The 21,411-nt window shown below is 50.0% G+C and overlaps 2 protein-coding genes across 3 annotated transcripts in view; one reads left to right on the top strand and one right to left on the bottom strand.

Moving 5' to 3' along the window:
- Positions 1-21,411, top strand: part of LOC147096539 (uncharacterized) — a 441,550-nt gene that overhangs the window by 163,066 nt on the left and 257,073 nt on the right. The gene's annotated exons all lie outside the window — the stretch shown is intronic.
- LOC147096540 (uncharacterized) overlaps positions 1-21,411 on the bottom strand; it is a 256,178-nt gene that overhangs the window by 29,395 nt on the left and 205,372 nt on the right. The gene's annotated exons all lie outside the window — the stretch shown is intronic.

Here is a 21,411-nt window from a genome sequence, read left to right as displayed (position 1 = left end):
CCGGACGTCCCAAAGTACTTTACAGCCAATGAAGTACTTTTGAAGTGTAGTCACTGTTGTAATGTAGGAAATGCGGCAGTCAGTTAGCGCACAGCAAGCTCCCACAGACAGCAATGTGATAATGACCAGATATATCATTTTTTTATGTTGATTGAGGGTTAAACATTGGCTCGGACACTGGGGATAATTCCCCCGCTCTTTCCCACATTACAACAGTGACTACTTCATTGTAGTACTTCATTGGCTGTAAAGCACTTTAGGATATCTGGTGGCACTATATAAATGCAAGTCTTTCTTTCCTGAAATAATGCCATGGGATCTTTTACATCCACCTGAGAGAGCAAACAGGGCCTCAATTTAACATCTCATCCGAAAGACGGCACCTCCGACAGTGCCGCACTCCCTCAGCACTGCACTGGAGTGTCAGCCTGGATTTTTGTGCTCAAGTCTCTGGAGTTGGACTATGAACCCACAACTTTCTGACTCAGAGGCAAGAGTGCTACCCACTGAGCCACTGGCTGACACTAAAGAGCAAGCAGTTCTGACGAATGGTCATCGACCTGAAACGTTAACTCTGTTTCTGTCTCCACAGATGCTGCCTGACCAGCTGAGTATTTCCAGCATTTTCTGTTTTTATTAAAGAAACGAGGGAGTGATTGCTGACGGGAAGAATGTTGGGTTGTCCTGCGCATGCGCACCTCCCTGGCGGCTGAGGCGAAGCACCGACTCGCCCCCACCAGAGCCACGCACGCGTACCAGATGTTGTGGCTCCGCATGCACGCCCGATGTTCCAACCGCGGGGTTTTGTGTGCTGAGCATGCGTGTTGCGGACCGATCGGGACAGGCGATTGTAGAGCAGGAGGGAGAGCGCGGGGGCCATGAGCACATGCACGGGACTCAGAGTCAACAAAGTGCTTTCTGGAGCGCGGGGGCTTGTGGGTATTGCAGCCGCCATTACTGCTGATCCTTTCAACCAACCTGTGCAGCAGCTGGGGCCTGAAAATCAGCTTCACTGCCCCTAGGTTCGGAAAGGGGAAAATTAAACAACAGTTTGCCTCTGATCCTTTTCTGATCTCAATTTACAGGGTTATAGAAGTGGAGCAGTTACAGGCGGGAAGCTCAGACCAAACATCACGTCAAGATCTGACAGAGTAGCTGGATTCATCAGGACCTGAATATCATCGGCCTTTGCACATGGAAGGAGAGAGCAGGGATCGCAGCAATGAGAAACTGCACACTTGTTCAGTGTGTGGACGCGGATTCAGCCGATCGCCTGACCTGGTGAGACACGTGCACCGTCACACCGGGGAGAAACCGGGTAAAGGTGGGGACGGGGGGAATGGATTCAGTTCCCCGTCTGCATTGGAAGTTCAACGGCGCAGTCGCACCAGGGACAGTCTGTTCACCTGCTCCGTGTGTGGAAAGGGATTTGTTTGTTCATCCCACCTGCAAACACACCAGGGAGTTCACACTGATGGGAGACCATTTCAGTGTCCTGACTGTGGGAAGAGCCTTAAAAGCCCCGGGGAACTAAAGCAACACCAACTTGTCCACACTGATGAGAGACCATTTCAATGTTCTGACTGTGGGAAGAGCTTTAAAAGCGCTCAGTATCTGAAGGGACACCAGCTTGTTCACACTGATGAGAGACCATGTCAATGTTCTGACTGTGGGAAGAGCTTTAAAAGCCCCAAGGTACTAAAGCTACACCAACTTGTCCACACTGATGAGAGACCATTTCAATGTTCTGACTGTGGGAACAGCTTTAAAAGCGCTCAGTATCTGAAGGGACACCAGCTTGTTCACACTGATGAGAGACCATTTCAATGTTCTGACTGTGGGAAGAGCTTTAAAAGCCCCAAGGAACTAAAGCTACACCAACTTGTTCACACTGATGAGAGACCATTTCAATGTTCTGACTGTGGGAAGAGCTTTAAAAGCCCCAAGGAACTAAAGCTACACCAACTTGTTCACACTGATGAGAGACCATTTCAGTGTCCTAACTGTGGGAAGATCTTTAAAAGCCCCGGGGAACTAAAGCAACACCAACTTGTTCACACTGACGAGAGACCCTTTAAATGTTCTGACTGTGGGAAGAGCTTTAAAAGCTCCGGGGAGCTGAAGGGACACCAGCGACTTCACACTGGGGAGAGACTCATGCAATGTTCTGAGTGTGGGAATAGTTTTAAAAGCTCCGGGGCGCTCAAGAAACACCAACACCTACACACTGGGGAGAGGCCGTTCACCTGCTCCGTGTGTGGGAAGGGATTCACTGTGTCATCCAACCTGCTGGCACATCAACGAGTTCACACTGGGGAGAGACCGTTCACCTGCTCTGTGTGTGGGAAGGTATTCACTCGGTCATCCCACCTGCTGACACATCAGCGAGTTCACACTGACGCGAGGCCCTTTAAATGTTCTGACTGTGGGAAGAGCTTTAAAAGTTCCAGTGAGCTGAAGAGACACCAGCGAGTTCACACTGGGGAGAGGCCGTTCACCTGCTCTGTGTGTGGGAAGGGATTCACTCGGTCATCCAACCTGCTGACACATCAGCGAGTTCACACTGACGAGAGGCCCTTTAAATGTTCTGACTGTGGGAAGAGCTTTAAAAGCTCCCCGGATCTGAAGAGACACCAATACCTACACACTGGGGAGAGGCTGTTCACCTGCTCCGTGTGTGGGAAGGGATTCGCTCGGCCCTCCTACCTGCTGGTACACCAGCGAGTTCACACTGACGAGAGGCCCTTTAAATGTTCTGACTGTGGGAAGAGCTTTATAAGCTCCGGGGAGCTGAAGGGACATCAGCGAGTTCACACTGATGAGAGGCCCTTTAAATGTTCTGACTGTGGGAAGAGTTTTAAAAGCTCCCGGGAGCTCAAGAGACACCAACACCTACACACTGGGGAGTGGCCGTTCACCTGCTCCGTGTGTGGTAAGGGATTCAATCAGTCAGCCTACCTGCTGGTACATCAGCGAGTTCACACTGGGGAGAGGCCGTTCACCTGCTCCGTGTGTGGGAAGGGATTCACTCAGTCATCCAACCTGCTGACACACCAGCGACTTCACACTGATCATAGAATCTAACAGCACAGAAGGAGGTGATTCGGCCCATCGTGTCTGTGCCCATCGTGTCTTTGAACGAGCTGTCCAATTTAGTCCCAAACCCCAGCTTTATCCCCAGAACTCTGCAAACTAGTCCTCTTCAAGGACTCGTCCAATTACTGTTTGAAAGTTCCTGTAGAACCTGATTCCAGCATCCTTTCAGATGGTGCGTTCCACATCTGAACAACCCTCTGTATGAAAACAATTCTCCTCATTTCACCTCAAGTTCTTTTAGTAACTATTTTAAATCTGTGACCTTTGGTTACCGACCCACTTGCCAGAGTGAACAGTTTCTCTCTACTTGCTCGATCAAATCCCCTCATCATTTTGAACACCTCTATTAGGTCTCCTCTTAATCTTCTCTGCTCTAAGGGGAACAATCCCAGCTTCTCCAGTCTCTCCACATAACTGAAGTCCCTCATCCCTGGTACCATCCTGGTCAACCTCCTCTGCACCCTCTCCAAGGCCTTGACATCCTTCCCAAAGTGTGGTGCCCAGAACTGTACACAAGACTCCAGCTGAGGCCAAAACCCTGCAGCTGTACAAAACCCTGGTTAGACCACACCTGGAGCACTGTGAGCAGTTCTGGGCATCACACCTTAGGAAAGATATATTGGCCTTGGAGGGAGTGCAGCGTAGGTTTACCAGAATGATACCTGGATTTCAAGGGTTAAGTTACGAGGAGAGATTACACAAATTAGGGTTGTATTCCCTGGAATTTAGAAAGTTAAGGGGTCATCTGATCGAAGTTTTCAGGATATTAAGGGGAACAGATAGGGTAGATAGAGAGAAACTATTTCTGCTGATTGGGGATTCTAGGACTGGGGGCAGAGCCTAAAAATTAGAGCCAGACCTCTCAGGAGTGAAATTAGGAAACACTTCTACACACAAAGGGTGGTAGAGGTTTGGAACTCTCTTCCGCAAGCAGCAATTGATGCTCGATCAATTGTTAATTTTAAATCTGAGATTGATAGGTTTTTGTTAACCAAAGGTATTAAGGGATATGGGCCAAAGGCGGGTGTATGGAGTTAGGTCACAGATCAGCCATGATCTCATTGAATGGCGGAACAGGCTCGAGGGGCTGAATGGCCTCCTCCTGTCCTATGTTCCTAAGTAGTGATTTGTAAAGGTTTAGTGTAACTTCCTTGTTTTTGTATTCAATGGCCCTATTGACAAAGCCAAGTATCCCATACGCTTTCTGAACCGCCTCACCAACTTGCCGTGGCACTTTCAAAGACTTGTGAATATGCACCCCCAGGTCCCTCTGCTCTTGCACCCCCTCAAAAATAGTCCCATTTAGATTATACGGCCTCTCCCTGTTGTCTCTCCCAAAGTGCATCACTTCACACTTATCCTCATTTAATGTCATCTGCCTCGTGTCTGCTCATTTCACAGTCTGTCTCTGTCCTTCTGAAGTCTGCTACTACTACACTCACAAAACTTGGCAACATAGTAAATAGTATCATCCGTAAACTTTGAAATTGTTCACTTATACCCAAGTCCAGGTCAGTTATATCTAACAAGAAAAGCAATGGTCCTAATTCCGACCCCTGGGGGAGCCCACTGCATACTTCTCTCCAGTCAGAAAAACATCCCTCAGCACTGCTCACTGCCTCCTCTCCCTTAGCCAATTATATACCCAAATTACCATCAGCCCTTTAATTCCCTCTGCTTCTATTTTCAGAGTAAGTCTCTTATGTGGTATTTTATCAAATGCCTTTTGAAAGTCCATATATACAACATCTGCAGTACCTTCATCAACCCTCTGTTACTTCATCAGCGAATCAATCAGGTTAATCAGACATGATTTACCTTTAACAAATCCATCCTGGCTGCCCCTTATTAATCCATGCTTCTCCAAGTGAGAATTAATTTTGTCCTTGACAATGGTCTCTAGTCGTTCACCCACCACTGTAGGGGCCGCAAAATCCCCTCAGCCCCTGAAGATCGGGAAATATTAATCCACATCGTAGACGAAGACTCCCAGGGTATAAAGATTAAGCCCAGGAAGTCCTCTGCCCCCTTTTTTGTCTCTTACTCTTTGGACTGCAGGTGAGCAAGGTTTTGACCCACTCGCAAGACAATCTAGTGAGAAGTAAAGGGGTGGTAATTTAAGGGAAATGTTGCTAAGATTGTACGGTTAACATTGTAGCCATTTATCCCTTGTTTTTGCCGTCTGCCTTCCCCTGTTAAGCAATTTTACCGTGATTACTTTGATCGTGTGGTGTAGTTTCTTTAGTTTCAATAAAATTTGACTTTCTTGCATCCAGACCATTTGTCCGTTTTTAATATATCATTAATTATAAGTTCCTCCAGTCAGAACTGGAGGGGGGGTTTAGCGATTCAAAACCGCTGATTGGAATTGGCCACAGTGCAGTGGCAAAGGCTGCCTGACCAGGTCAATTACCGTAAACCAGGTAAAGGATGCCCACCTACACCACTGACATTAGACTGATTGGCCTGTAGTTACCAGGTTTATCCCTCTCCCCTTTTTCAAACAGGGTGTAACATTTGCAATCCTCCAGTCCTCTGGCACCACTCCCATATATCTGAGGGAGATTGAAAGATTGTGGTCGGAGCTTCTGCTGTCCCCACCCTAGCTTCCCTCTGCAATCTAGGATGCATCCACCTGGACTGGGTGACTTGTTAACTTTGAGTGATGACAACCTATTTAGCACCTCCTTTCTATCCATTTTTATCCAATTTCTCTACTCCCCCCTCCTCTACTGCGACATTAACTTCATCCTCTTCTTTTGTGAAGACAGATGCTAAGTACTCATTCAGTACCTCAGCCACACCCTCTGCCTCCGTATGATGAGCTCCTATTTGGTCCCTAATCGGCCCCACCATTCCTTTAACTATCCTTTTACTTTTCATATGTTTATAAAAGATTTTTGGGTTCCCTTTTACATTACCCACTAATCTTTTCTTGTACTCTCTCCCTTGTGCCAGCTGGGGCTCAGTGGGTAGCACTCTCTTGGTGGGAGGGTCTAGGAGTGAGCCAGGTGTGACTGGTTGCCTAATTGCAGCTGGGTGTTGGAGGGAGTTTTGTAAAAAGTTGGTGGAGAGTTTTGGGGTGTTTTCAGGTTTTAGGGCCTTTTTGGCCCACAAAAAACAGCCAGATGGCTGCTGAGGGGTCCGGAGTGCCGGGCCCCTCGGAGGACAATATTCCCGAGAGGAATTTTATTAGGGAAGAAACTGTGGTGGGAAGGGGGAAAAAAAAGGCCCAAAGATTTGGGCCGGGACCTCAGGAGGTTTGGTATAGAAAATACGGTGGTGGTGCAATGTGAAGATAAGAAGATTCGAGCCTGGGATATAATCCAGGCGGTTCATGAGGACTGTGGTGAGGGAAGCTGTTTTGCCTGCCGACCAAAACCAAATGTGGGATTTGAGGTGACGGTCAGTGGCCGTGAGGAGGTGGAAAAACTGCTGCTCAGTCTGAAAGTTGGGGAGAAATTTTTGGAGGTGACTCTGCTATATTCAGAGGAGGTGGTGGTTTCATTTTTGAACTTGCCTGTATACATCGAGGACGAAGTGCTGAGCAAAAAGTTGGAGTTGTGGGACATTAAAATCTGTTCCGAAATAAAGAGGAGGTACTATCCGGGAACACGGGTAGCAGACGGAACCCGGTATGTAAAGGTGCAGTTCCCAGAGGGGGTGAGGTCTTTGCCTTACAGTATGAAGTTCGAGACACTGGAAGGAGTAAAGTACTTTCGTGTGCTGCATGATAACCAAGTAAAGGTGTGTTACTATTGTCTGGGGCATGACCATCTCGTAAGAAACTGTCCTGATTTGTATTGTTACAATTGCGGTTAGTCGGGACATATCGCGTGGAGCTGCAAGGCGGAGAGCTGTGGGGTGTGTCGTAAAGGCCCCGCCCGCTGTGAGTGTGTGGCAGAAGGGAGCGAAATGAGTGATGATGAGATGGGAGAAGGAGCAGGAGAGGAGTGTGGAACGGCCGGAGGTGCGGTGCAGTCGGAGGACACAGCCGGTAAAATGAAGGAAAAAGGAGCACAGGAAGAGGCAGAGGTTGGCGGAGCGGAGATCGAGATGGAGATGGCGGAAAACACGGCGAGTGCTATGGAGGAGAATAAAGACAGCAGCGGGCAGCAAGGGTCGAGTGCAGACTCGAGCCTTAGTGCAGTTCGGCTCCCCCTGGGAAGTCTGGTGTCTGCGGGGGGAGAGGAGGCAGGAGCGGGGTGTGTGGTGGAAGTGAGAGCTCCAGGGAGAGGCGGGGAGTCAGATATTTTGGTGAGCGGGAGGGGGCAGGGCGGGGAGAGGGTGCAAGAGGCAGGAGCCTTAAAGGGACAGCAGAATGGGATTGGCGAGATAGAGGCGTCAGAAGGGAACAATTTAGGTGTGCCATTGTCCCATGGAGTGAGGGAACAAGGTGCAAGGGTCAGAGGTAGAGACGTGGTCGAAGGGGGCAGCACAGTGGGAGAAACTGCGATAGCAGGAAGGCTCTCTATGGGAGATGGAGTATCTGACGGGGAGCAGGATTATGTATCTGATGGGGAGCAGGCACAGGGGGTTGCAGAAGAGCTTGAGTGTGGGGAATTAGAGGGGGACAGAGACATGGAAGTCGGGGATGGGGTGGCATCATGTGGAAAGGGAAAGGTTAGTGAGGGCAGAAGGAGGGAGACGGGGTAGCTCCTGGGCCCAAAGTTAAGGCAAGGAAGAGGCTGAAACAGCAGGGAGGGGTCAAACAGGAGGGGAAAAAGAGCCGGAGGCTGCAGGAAAAAGCAACAGCTGCCCGAAAAGTTGAGAAGGAGCATGAGAGGAGGGAAGAACCAGAGATTAAATGATGGGGAGATTATTGGGCATACTTCCCTTCTTTGGAGCCATGATTACATTGGTCTCGATCAATGTGAACGGACTGAGGGGTGAGAAGAATTTACAGCAGTTGTTGCAGGGTTTTAAAGGCATGGACTTGTTGTGTCTGCAAGAAACCTTTTGGGATGAGGATATTCTAGAAAGAGTTCAGAAGGTTTGGAAGGGAGAGGTGTTTGCAAGTTGTGTAAACAATAACCGTAGAGGGGTGGCTGTTTTGGTGAGTCCGTCCATTGAAGAGAACGTTGCCTTGGTGGACAAGGACACTGAGGGGAGGTTTTTACGGCTAAGGGTAAAATTGGAGGGATTTAATTGTGATCTTTTTAATATCTATGCACCGAACGACCATTGCAAGCATCGCGAGTTTTTTTGGGGGTTATTCACTGAAGTGGCAGAGGTGGAAAATCCTTGTATAGTGGGGGATTTTAATGTATTTTTATCTTGGATGGACATTTCAGCTCAGATGACCTTTAAGGATGATAACTCCAGAGGGATGATTATAAAAATGATGACAAATTTAAATTTGAGAGACTTATGGAGGGACCGGAACCCCATAAAAAGGGAGTTCTCCAGAGCAGGTTGGGTGGGTGATGTTTTAAAACAGAGCCGAATAGATTTTGTGTTAATGCGGGAAGGGTTAAGTTCAGAGGTGATGGAGATTTATTATAAAAAAGTATTTTTTAGTGATCACTCAGCTTTGGTTCTTAGAATTAGGAACAGCAGAGTTAAGATCGGTTCAGGGGTGTGGATTTTAAACAATCAATACCTGAATGAAAGTGCTTATAAAGAAGGGATTATAAATATAATAAGGAATGCTCGGAAGGAACTTTTGTTCTTGAAAGAAAGAAGAGTTTGGTGGGACAATTTCAAATATGAGGTAAAAGTTTTTTCGGTACGTTATGGGAAAAAGAGGGCGGCAGCTAACCGGCATCGAGAAGAGAATATACACAAAAGGTTTATGGATGTCTGCAAAGCAGTTGACAGAGGGGATAAGGGAGCAGAGACTAAGTTCCGGGTGCTAAAGGAAGAGTGGGAATTATTGCAAGCTGAAAAATGCAAGGGGGCCATTCTCCATGCAAAGGTTAGAGATGCATTGGAGGGCGAAAGATGCACTAGATATTTTCTAGAGCAAGAGAAGCTGCGACAGAGATTATCGTTAATTGAGGAGTTGAAGGTTGGGGAGAAGATCATTCATGAAAGTGAGGAGATTTTGGAGGCGGCTAGCAGCTTTTATCAAGAGCTATATACAAAAGAAGACATTTCCAATTTGGAGATGGAGAAGGTTACTGCTTTTATTGAAAAGGGTTCAAAGGAGGATGAGAGAAGCATGTGTGATAAAGAAGTAGGATTAGCGGAAATAAAAATAGCAATAAGTGGAATGAAGGGGGGGAAAAGCCCAGGGTCCGATGGACTAAGTGCAGAATTTTATAAGGAATTTTTTGAGATTTTAAGTCCATTGCTCTTAGAAGTTTTTAAGGAAATTAAAATTGAGGGAAGCCTGGCCCTATCTATGAGGAGAGGTATCATAAGCTTAGCTTATAAAAATAAAGGGGATAGACAGGATCTGAAAAATTGGAGGCCCATCACACTATTAAATGTGGATTATAAGATCTTGGCGAGGGTTATGGCAAATCGTTTGAAGGAGGTGTTACCGGAGATAGTTTGGCCCTCTCAGTCCTATGGAGTCATAGGCCGGGACATCGCAGACGCTGTGGTCTCAATCCGAGATGCGATAAAGCTCATGGAAGAGAGTGGGAGGGAGGCTTATGTATTAAAGATAGATCAAGAGAAGGCCTTTGCTAGGGTCTCTCATGAGTTTTTATTGAAGGTTTTGGAAGCATTTGGTTTCAAGGAAAATTTCATTCAGTGGATAAGGATTTTTTATTCAAACATATTTAGCTGTGTTAAATGTAATGGTTTTTTATCTAAGTATTTTCCAATACAGAGATCAGTGAGACAGGGTTGCCCCCTGTTCCCACTGCTGTACACATTGGTAGCAGAACCATTAGGTTACATGATGCAAAAGAAACAAGGTGTAGTTGGGATTGTGGTACCCAGTTCCGGGCTGGTGTCGGTGCTACACCAATATGCAGATGACACAACCTTAACATTGAGAAATGGGGAGTCAGTGAGGAAAGCTATGGAGGTAGTGGAGGAATATTGTAGAGCTTCAGGTGCCAGAGTGAATTATAGTAAGTCCCAATGCCTGGCTGCAGGGAGGGGTAGGGGGGAATGGTTGGGGGAATGTCCCTTTAAGGTGGTGGAGGTTTTGGAAGTTCTGGGGGTGCATATGGGATGCAAGAAAGACAGGGATGAAGTGGATCGATTAAATTGGGAACCGAAGGTTATGAAAATTAAAAAGATTTTGGGAAGATGGGAAAGAAGGTGGTTGAAAGTGCAAGGAAGAGTGACAGTGGTGTCTGCTCTCCTGCTATCTAAGCTATGGTACTTATTGACGGTGGAGGATATTCCTGAGTGGGCAGAAAAGTCCATCTGAGAGGCTTGTGTGAGGTTTTTATGGGAAGGGAAACCAGCCTTGGTGGCTTACAATACCATCATTGGACGGAGTAATCAGGGAGGACTCAACTTCCCAGATATTGATTTGAAGAAAAAACCCTTTAGAATCAAATGGGTGAAGAGATTTCTTCAGAAGTCAAATTCAAGTTTTTGGAAGAGTTGTTTTGAGCATTTTTTAAAACAAAGTGGGATAGGAGGGCAGGGGATATTGTATGTGGAATACAATAATATGTTTTTGAAATCGATTAAGCTTCTCCCTAGGTTTTATAAGGGGGTTGTAGAGACTTGGGCTCAATTTTTAAAAAGTGTGCAGTTTATGCCCAAGGGGGCTGAGGAATTTTTAGAACAGCCCTTATTTTTGAACAGGTGGGTCAACATCGAAGGAGAGGTTTTATTTAATCAAGCTTTTATAAAAGCTGGGATTATATCGGTGAAAGATGTGTTATACGAGGTGATTCCAGGTTGGTTGCCGGAAGCGATAGTGAGGGACATGGTGTGGGAGGAGGATCAGGAGGTAGAAGGAAAAGCAATAGGAATCATGTATGAGAAGATTGTGAGGGCAATGCCACAGGATTGGATGGAAGAAATAAATGCGGAAATCTCCAAAGGAAGTAAAATGCGTCCTGCTTTTCCAAGCTTTGTACTGGAGAAAGGGGGAGAGTTAGTTCAATTTGACAACTGTAATACTCGAGATTTCTATGAGGTATTCAGAGAATGGAGATTCAAGACACCTGCTGGTCAGGAGTTTTGGCAGAGTATATCCCCACAGCTGGACTTCAACAGGATTTGGAAGGGAGTGTGGGCGAATTTTAAATGCCCAGAATGGGTTGAACTGGATTTCAAATTGGCTCATAACCAGATTTTTACCATAACGGTCTTGTGCAAGATTGGACGAGTGGAGGCGGCAACTTGCCCAATGTGTAGGACACAGGATGAGACTCTGTCCCATTTACTGGTGTTATGTCCACAGTTAAATGACTTTAAGTACTATGTTCGACAGTTGTGTGAAGCTTTTTTGCTGGGTGGGGACCGAACAGCGAGAATGGGAATCCCGTGGGACTCAATTTTGAGATGGGGATTGCAGGAGAGTCTGCCAGAGTCTAGCGGAGTGGCAATTAATTTAATGTTCAGTTTGGCTAGATTCATGATTGTGCAAAGAAGGAATGCTCTGTTTTTTAAGGGGAGGAGAACCAATCTAAAAGAGTATTTTAATTTAAATATAAGCTAAAAGACCATTATAAGACTCTGTGGATGTTTTATTCAGAAAGGAATTTAAGGACAGTATTTTACAACCAATTTTTAAAGTACAATCGATTAATATATGTTACAGGTGACAAATTAAACTTTAGGTTTTGATGTTAAAATGTGATGGCAGAATGGCAGAATTGATTTGTATCATACAATGAAATGATCACGATGTTGTAAATGTTCTTAATGTTCAATAAAGTATCATAAAAAAAAAGTGGGTAGCACACTTGCTCTCTGAGTCAGAAGGTTGTGGGTTCTAGTCCCACTCCAGGGACTTGAGCACATAAAGCTAGGCTGACACTCCAGTGCAGTGCTGAGGGAGTGCTGCACTGTTTCTGATGAGACTTTAAACTGAGGCCCCGTCTGCTCTCAGGTGGATGTAAAAGATCCCATGGCACTCTTTTGAAGAAGAGTACGGGAGTTATCCCCGGTGTCCTGGCCAATATTTATCCCTCAACCAACATAACAAAAACAGATTACCTGGTTATTATCACAATGCTGTTTGTGGGAGCTTGCTGAGCACAAATTGGCTGCCGTGTTTCCCACATTACAACAATGACTCCACTTCAAAAGTACTTCATTGGCTGTAAAGAGCTTTGAGATGTCTGGTGGTTGTGTAAGGCGCTATATCAATGCAAGTCTTTCTTTCATATATCCTTTTTCAATTTCCCCCCACTCTCTGTATTCTCCTGGTTTTTGACTGTATTCTGTACCTGACATTTGTCGTAAACCTCCTTTTTCTGTTTTATTCTAACGTCTACATCCTTTGTCATCCAGGGAGCTTGAGCTTTGGACGCCCCATCTTTCCTCCTTATGGGAATGTGCTTGGTTTGTACCTGGTGTCAAATTTTGTTTTGTAACGCTCCCGTGAAGCACGTTGGGACATTTTACTACATTAAATATGTTCTATAAATACAAATCGTTGTTATTGTCGGAAACTAACAAATTCCACAGAGGAAAAATAACAGTATTTTTACTCCCAAATATTAAATATTTTGTTCCACGAGATTTATCTGCTTTTATTGATGAATTTAAAAAGTCTCTATTAAAACCTGAGCCAGTGTGTTGTGAGACAAAGAGCCTTGTGTCCAATGCGGGGAATAAAGGCCCACAGCCTCCCCTGGCCCCGGGCCCTGAACAAGGGATTGGAGAAACTCGCTGCCCCGCGGATCAGACAATCAGCCGGCGCTAGTCCCGCCCCTCGGGCTCCCCGATTGGTTGGAGGACCCGCCACCGGCTCGCTCCTCCAGCCCCGCCCCGCTCGCTCCCTATTGGTCGGAAGCTCCCGTCAATCACCCGGGCAGTGTGAGCTGAGCATGCGCAGACCTTGGCAGCTGCCGCTGACACATCAGGTGAGAGAGCTCAGGGAGCGGGTTAATGAACCCCAGGGTAGGCTGCAAGATTCTCAGCAGCTCAGCTCTGCTCGGTGCTGTGTGAACGGGCTGCTCCACACCCCGGCTGCTCACGGGGAATGTCAGTGTGGAGGGCCCAGTGCAGAAGGCCCAGGGTGGAAGACCCAAAGGAGAGTGTCCTAGGCAGGAGGCCCAGCACGGAGGACACCAGGCGGGTGGCCCAGCGCGGAGGACCCCAGGTGGGAGGCCCAGGGCGGGGGGCCCAGGGTGGAGGATCCCAGGTGGGGGGCCCAGGGCGGAGTGCCCCAGGCGGGAGGCCCAGCACGGAGGACCCCAGGCAGGGGGCCCAGGGCAGAGGACCCCAGGCAGGGGGCCCAGAGCGGAGGACCCCAGGCGGGAGGCCCAGCACAGAGGACACCAGGCGAGGGGCCCAGCACGGAGGACCCCAGGCGGGAGGCCCACCACGGAGATCCCCAGGCGGGAGGCCCAGCACGGAGGGCCCCAGGGCGGAGGACCCAGGCGGGAGGCCCAGCATGGAGGACCCCAGGCGGGAGGCCCAGCACGGAGGACCCCAGGCGGGAGGCCCAGCACAGAGGACCCCAGGCGGGGGGCCCAGGGCGGAGCGGCTGGTCGACAGAAGCGGAGCCGGGAGATGCTGTGGGTGAGCATGCTGCACGGTTTCTAAAGTTGAAGAATGGTCTCCGGCCCGAATGAGTTCCAGCGGCCCCGCCTGTGCTTCGTCTGGTGGCAGCTGTGAGGCTTTGTTTCGGTGATGGGATCGGGTTTGTGCGCTGCCATTTTGGTGGAGGAAAGACAGACTGTTCCTATCTATAGTATGGTGCTTGAACAGCCATAAGATGGGAAAAGATAACGGGATACAAGTGAAAAAGGAAAAAAGGAAAATAAAAGACAAAACAAGGTATATCGGCAAGGAATAACCAATGTCTTGATGGCTGGGTCCTGTGAGTGACAACAGCAAGAAGAAGGAAATTTGAGTACTCGTTTTCCTCTTTTACGGGATTTGACAAAGTGGTCGGCTTCTTTTCTGTGGAAAGGTTGAAGACTGTGGATAAGGATTATGACATTATATGGTTAGATAACATCAAGTGAAGACCAGGAGTTATTAGAGTGCCAATAGGACTGGCGTTGAACTGGTATTACTTGTTTTTTGAAGAAGTTTTGGGTTCTGGTTAAAAGTAGTTTACTTGAAGTCTTAAGTGATTTTTTGATATGGTTGTAGGACTTTGTATATTGTGGTGTTATTTAGTGTTAAAGCCTTCCTTAATCGAACGAACGAACGCTCTAGTGAACGCACGCATGCGGATACAAATATATGCACGCATGCACGCATACACAATGGCACTTACATTCGACCGAATGAAGGGCCCTCACTCCCCAGGATGAAGGCCCACTTGGTGAGCGTGAAGCCTGCCGGATGGATGAACGAACGCACGCAAGCACGCAGATAGAAATGGCACACATGTATGCAGTCATGCACAATGGAACTTACGCTTGAGCGAACAAACGGAAGAATGGAGGAATGAATGATTGAACGATGCCAGTTGGACTGGTGTGTACGGATTCTTGGTTTATTAAAGAGTTGCAGTTTGTACTGTAAATATTATTGATTTACCTGTAAAATTTATTGTTGTATTTATATTGTTGACCATAATTGGTCAATGAATGTAATGGATTTACTATGTAACTGATGAGTTGTATAAGTACTGTTGTACTTGAATGTTAAAATTTTAAAAAGGACAACAGGTTATACCAAGCAAAAATGATGAGTTACGAGACTGCCAGTAGGACTGGTATGTATTGTTTTTTACTACGGTTACCTGTATTGTTGACATTGGTTTTGTCTGGAAAAATTTATTATTGTATTTGTACTGTTAATCTTAAAGCTGTTTTTTAAGGCTTAGCCTTATTGTGGTTAATGAATGTAATGGATTTATAATGTAATTGATGAGTTGTAACAAGTACTACCAGATTTAAATAAAAGAGAAAAAATGAACCCCGGGATCCCTGATAGCCAGCCAGGAATCTTGTGCTGCTGCTGTGCCAGAAGAGAGGAGAGGAGAGGAGAGGACAGGACAGGTGAGGTCTCTCTCTCTGTGTCCAGGAGGAGAGACCACATCTGTTGCTGCTGCAGCTACTATTGGGGTGCCAGACGAGAGGAGAGACCAGGAGACCAGACCAGAGCTAACAACAAAGGGAAGCCATTCCATCACTGTTTCTCCAACTGGTCTCCATTACAGGAGAGGGAGAGAGGTGAGAAAAACGAACTTCCTACATCTGTTCAGAAGGAGGGAGAGCCATTGGAAAACTTCTACAGGTGGGTGTTTCATGGTGCACTCTCACAAAGACTTTGTATTTAAGTGGGGGGGAGGAAAGAAGAAGGAGAAGAAAACATCTAGGGGTGTGTGTGAGTGTGTGTGGCTCTTGTAAAAACTCGGCCACACACACCACTAGCAAACACCCCTCCCTATTGCTTGACCTGGGACAGCTGAAGCTGCACAGGCAAAGTCATCATTTAATTATCACATCTTTAAGACCTGGTGGTGGACTGAGCCTGGGCATCTCCAGCTTTATTTTCCCAGGTGAAGACATCTTCTCCCCCCACAAGAAGACCATCAATAGAGACTTATTTTTCAGAGAGTGCACCCCTGCGAGCACCCACCCACCATCGTGAGTGGAGACGCAGCCCCTGCGGCCTCCCTCCTTCCCACCCCCCTTTCTCTCTCTCTTTGCCTCTCTCTTTGTCTCTCTCTAAAGAGGCACCTCATATCCATTAATTGCCCATTGAGCAGAGGGGAGAGGGCCCCTCTCCCAATTTAATCAACAAGGGGAGAGGTGTGCCTTCACTTTTAAAGCTCCCTCTGCTCGGGGAAAACAACCACTGAGGCCATTAACGTCACCAGGCCTGTGACTTGAGTGGGTGTAGCCCTTTATAATAAGCGCCTCATGATGGCGACCACATCATCGCTGGTGACGAGGCCAGCAAGGTCATATGCAAGTGTGGCAGCCACAGCCACAGCTGCTCCTGCTGCTTCTGCTGCCCCATCACCATTCCACCTTATCACTAAAAAACACGGGGTGAAGAGCTACACTCACCCCAACATGACTATCGAGGCATGCGTGAAGGCCATGGCTGGGGTTGTCGGCCCTTCAGCCATTGTCGCCACCTCGAAAATTGACGGCAAGGCGGTGTTCTTCCTGGCGTCAGAGCCGGCGGTGTCCGTGGCTGTAACCAAGGGGCTCACCATGGGCAGGCCCCTCCTGCCAGTGGATCCTCTCGAGGCCACCGTGCAAAGGATCCTCTTGTCAAACATCCCGCCCTTTGTTTTGGCTGAGCTCCTCCTCCCCCCACCTGCACCAACTGGGGGAGGCGAGGTCGGGGATCACACCCATCCCACTCGGATGCAGGGAGGCCAGCCTCCGGCATGCCTTCTCCTTCCAGCACCAGCTTTTTGTTCAGCTGGCCCGGGAGGAGGACACCGAGGGCACTTTTATCATGTGCCATGAGGTGGCTCCCCACCGCATCTTTTGGACATCGGACGGTGTGCGGTGCCATGCCTGCAAGAAGGTGGGGCACGTACAAAAGAACTGCCCTGCCTCCAAGGCCCTAGACAGATGGTCAGATCTGGTGCTGCTCGTCGGCTCCGTACGTGCCGCTGTCAAATTTATGGGTGCGGACGAGGGCGCGGGGCCACGGGAGCAGCGTCGGATCAGCAAGTTCCTCGCTGGGCTGCTGAGGGAGTGGCGGTCGAATAGCGGCCGCTCTCCCTCCTCCCGTTAGGTTAAGTAGAGGTTGCACTATGCTCTTGTCATGAAGATAACCATAGCCAGCCTCAACATCAACGGCAGCAGAGATGCGCGCCGTAGATTTAATAACTTCTTGGTCCTCCGGGACGGGAGGTATGCGGTGTGCTTCCTGCAAGAAACCCACACCGTTCCGGAGGACGAGGCCACATGGTTCCTGGAGTGGCAAGGAGGTGTCAGCATGAGTCACCTCACCAACTATTCCAGCGGGGTGGCTATCTTGCTGGCCATGCATTTTCAGCCGGTTATCTTGTGGATCAAGGAGCATGTGCCAGGCCGCTTGCTTCAGGTCACTGTGGCCGGTGCGCAGCAAGTGTGCTTCTTTGAAGAAGTGTCCGCTCTTCTGGGCTCCATCGATGTCGGCGAGTGCGTCATCCTCGGGGGAGATTTTAATTGCACCCTCGAGGCGAGGGACCGGTAGGGTTCCCCGCGCAGCCTGGTGTCAGTGGAGAAGTTGAGGGACCTGGTCGGGTCCTTCGACTTGGTGGACGTCTGGTGAAATCTCCATCCCGACTCCAGCGCCTTCACTTATGTAAGGTCTGGAGGAGGAAGGTCCAGAATCGACCGCCTTTACATTTCCTGGGCGTACGCCTCCTGCATCCTGGTGGCTTCCATGCAGCCGGTGCCGTGCACGGACCACCACTTGGTGTGGGCGGAGCTCGCTCCATTGCATGCGCCGGAGGGGTCCATGTACTGGCATTTTAACAACCTGCTGCTGGAGGACGAGTGGTTCCGGGATACGTTTCGTCGGTTCTGGGCCGACTGGAGAAGGAAGCGGGGGGGCTTCCCCTCCTTGAGGCTATGGTGGGACGTGGGCAAGGCTCATGTCCGTCTCTTCTGTCAGGAGTACACGAGGGGATCGACCAAGAGGATGGAGGCCTGGGCCAGGCGGTTGGAGAGGGTGGTGCTCGACCTGGAGTCCCATCTCGGTCAAGTCGTCGATGACCTGGCCCTGCGGAAGGTGTACAAAGAGAAGAAGGGCACACTGAAGGACCTGCAGCTCGTCAGGTCCCGAGGCACGTACGTGAGGTTGCGGATCCAGATCCTCCGGGACCTGGACCGCGGCTCCCCCTTCTACTCGCTGGAAAAAATGGGGGGTCCGTCAGCAGCTCTTGGGGTTGCTGGCCGATGACGGATCTCTGGTCTCGGATCCGGAGGGGATCAGCGCGAAGACCCGGGCCTATTACAGGGCTCTTTTCTCTCCGAATCCGTCCAGTGAGGACGTGCGCAGAGTTTTGTGGGAGGAGTTGCTGAAGGTCGGCCCGGAGGGCGCCGAAAAATTGGACGCTCCGCTAAGCTTGGCGGAGCTGACCGGCGCCCTCCACCAGCTCTCTAGGGGAAAGTCCCCGGGGCTGGACGGGCTGACCGTGGAGTTCCACAGGGTGTTCTGGGACATCCTGGGGGGTGACTACATGCGGGTCCTGGGGGAAAGTCTGGCGACCGGGGAGATGCCCCTCTCTTGGCGCAGGGCGGTCATTGTCCTGCTGCCTAAGAGGGGCGATCTCCGTCTATTATAAAACTGGCGCCCGGTCTCCCACCTCAGGACAGATTATAAAATTTTTGCCAGGGCCATATCTGCCCGCCTTGGCACCGTGCTGGCCCACATGATCCACCCAACCAGTCCTACACAGCCCTGGGCTGGACTATCCATGATAACATCCATCTGGTCCAGGACCTGGTCCACCATTCCCAGAGATCTGGTCTGTCGGTCACCTTGCTTTCCCTGGATCAGGAGAAGGCGTTCGACAGGGTGGATCACGAGTATCTCTTCGGAACTCTGCGCGCATTCGGGTTCGGGATGCATTTCGTTGCCCGGATCTTTCTTCTGTACGCTGCCACGGAGTGTCTGATTAAAGTTAACGGGTCTTTGACGGCGCCGCTTCGCTTCGGGAGGGGGGTGCGTCAGGGATGCCCCATGTCCAGCCAGTTATATGCCGTCTGAGTGGATCCTTTCCTGTGCCTCTTGCGGAAGAGGCTGACAGGACTGGCTCTGCAAGGGCTGGGTGTGGAAGTCATCCTCTCGGCTTATGCCAATGACGTGCTCCTCATGGTCACGGATCCCGCTGACTTGCGGAGGATGCGAGAATGCCAGCAGATTTACTCGGACGCATCCTCCGCCAGGATCAACTGGGAGAAATGTTCTGGACTCCTGGTGGGCCAGCGGCAGGTGGACTCCCTGCCGGAGGAGTTCAGGCCCTTCGCCTGGAGCACCATAATCCTCATCTATTTGGGAGTCTACCTCAGCCCCGCCGAGGATGCCTGGCCGCTGAACTGGCAGGAGCTGGAGGCCAAAGTCACCGCTCACCTAGGACGCTGGACAGGACTGCTCCGAGTGTTGTCCTACAGGGGTCGAGCGCTGGTCATAAACCAGCTGGTGGCCGCCATGTTGTGGTACTGGTTGGTCACTTTGATCCCGCCCCCTGCGTTTGTCGCCAAGATGCAGAAGAAGCTCATTGACTACTTCTGGGACAAAGGGAAGCACTGGGTCTCTGCCGCGGTTCTGAGTCTTCCGCTTAGGGAGGGCGGTCAGGCGTTGGTGTGCCTTCGCACCCGGGCAGCGACTTTCCGTCTTCGGACCCTGCAGAGATACCTGTACGTCGAGAATCCTCTTCGGTGGTGTGCGCTGGCGACGTATTTCTTCCACCAGCTGCACGGCCTCAATTACGACATGCAGCTCCTGTTCGTGGAATTGGGCCATGCGCGTGCCTGCCTGCGGGAGCTGCCTGTCTTTTACCAGGAACTGCTATGGGTCTGGAACAGTGTCGCCTCCAGGCGGAGTTCTCCCCTGTCAGGAGTGGTGGCTCTCCTTCAGGAGCTGCTGCTCAGGAATCCGCACCTCCGTGACCGCTGGATTGGGCAGCTGGTGGAGGGCAGGGCTGTGCCTGGTAAGGTGACCAGGGTCGGGGACCTGCTTGATGGCGGAGGAGCAGGCTGGATGGTGCCAGAGGAGCTGGCGCAGCACCTGTCCTGGGCCAATGTCCGGCTCACGGCCAAATCCATCGAGACGCTGAAAGCGGCACTGGGCCTCGACTCCACGAGGTGTATCGAGGAGGCTCAGGCATGTGGGGCAATCCCATCCGAACTGACCCCTGTTCAGATGGAATTCCTCATTGGCGCATGGCCCCAAAACCCCTCTCGGGAACCGGCGCCTCACAACTTGAGCCATCTCGAGGAAATGCCCTCCGTGCCTTTTAGGTCTGCACGGAGGGGTTTCCTGTACGGGCTGCTCCTGCACACTCTCCACTTTGTCATCTTTGCCTGCCGTCCAGACATGCCTTGGCGTGCCATCTTGCCGTCCGGTGGAGGCGGCGGTCCCCAATGGGGGGCTCTCTACGCGGGAGTCCTCCCTTTATCTATTGGGGACTTGGCCTGGAGGGTGTTGCATGGAGCAGTCCCATGCAAAAAGATTTTAAGTAAGTTCACGGACTCCCACGCCTCTTGCTATTTTTGCAGCCTAGAGGAGTCCGTGTTCCATGTTTATGTGGAATGTGAGAGGTTGCAGCCCCTGTTCCATTATTTGAAGGGGCTGCTCCTCGATTTTTGGCTGCACTTCAGTCCCACGCTCCTGATCTACGGCCACCCGGTGCAGAGGAGAGAAGGCAGGTCGGCGGACCTCCTTGTAGGACTGCTCCTGGGCCTGGCCAAAGTGGCCATAAACAGGTCCAGACAGCGGGCGGTCGAGGGGGTCGTTCGGCCCAATTGCCTGCCTCTCTTCCGCGGCTATGTTCACGCCCGGGTTGCCCTGGAGATGGAGCACGCGGTGTCTGCCGGCACACTCGAGACCTTCCGAGACAGGTGGGCACTGCAGGGACTGGAGTGCATCATCACCCCAGCCAATGTGATTTTAATTTAATTTGATTCATTTTTAAAATTAATCCAGTGTTTTTAAGCTTCTTTACAGTCCATCTGTTCGGCTGGGAGAGGGGGAGGCTCCGCTCAGCGATGCAGAGAGCCCTGCAGATGGAGAAGAATGTCGACCAGAGTCTGCTGGATCTGCACAAACTCTCCACTGGGAACGCCGACCTTCAACTTTGTGAATTCCTGGAGACCCACTATCCGGAAGAACAAGCGAAGATGATCAAGAAGCTTGGAGATCACATCATTAACTTGAAGAGACTGGGACCCCTGACTTGTAGGCATGAGGGCTTGTGACTTTGTACAAAGAGCCGAGACTTGAGCTCTGTGAATGTCATTAAAAAAAAGCACCAAAAAAAAGAACCAAAAAAAGCATTAAAAAATGTTTTTCAAAAAATATATTAAAAAATCTAAACAAAAAAAAACTGCGGGTAGGCCGCGCCGCAGGGTTTATAAAGTTGGAGAACGGTCTCAGGCCCAAATGAGATCCAGCGGCTGAATGTGTTCCGCCGGACGGCAGCGGTGAGGCTTTTTCTCGGTGACAGACCCAGGTTACGCGCCGCCATCTTGGTGAAGGAAAGACAGACCGGTTCTACCTGCAGCAGGGCGTATGCATGGCCATCTTTGTACAGGAACAGAGAGTGGGCAGGGCTTCAGGGTCCCAGTGACCAAGAGGGGCAATCAT

This window comes from Somniosus microcephalus, unplaced genomic scaffold (assembly GCF_052327205.1).
Source record: "Somniosus microcephalus isolate GS21.2 unplaced genomic scaffold, FLI_Smic_1.0 unresolved_chr1, whole genome shotgun sequence".
NCBI classification, from domain to species: Eukaryota; Metazoa; Chordata; class Chondrichthyes; order Squaliformes; family Somniosidae; genus Somniosus; species Somniosus microcephalus.
Note: the sequence above shows the minus strand (reverse complement) of the source record. Positions and strands in the feature narration are given on the sequence as shown.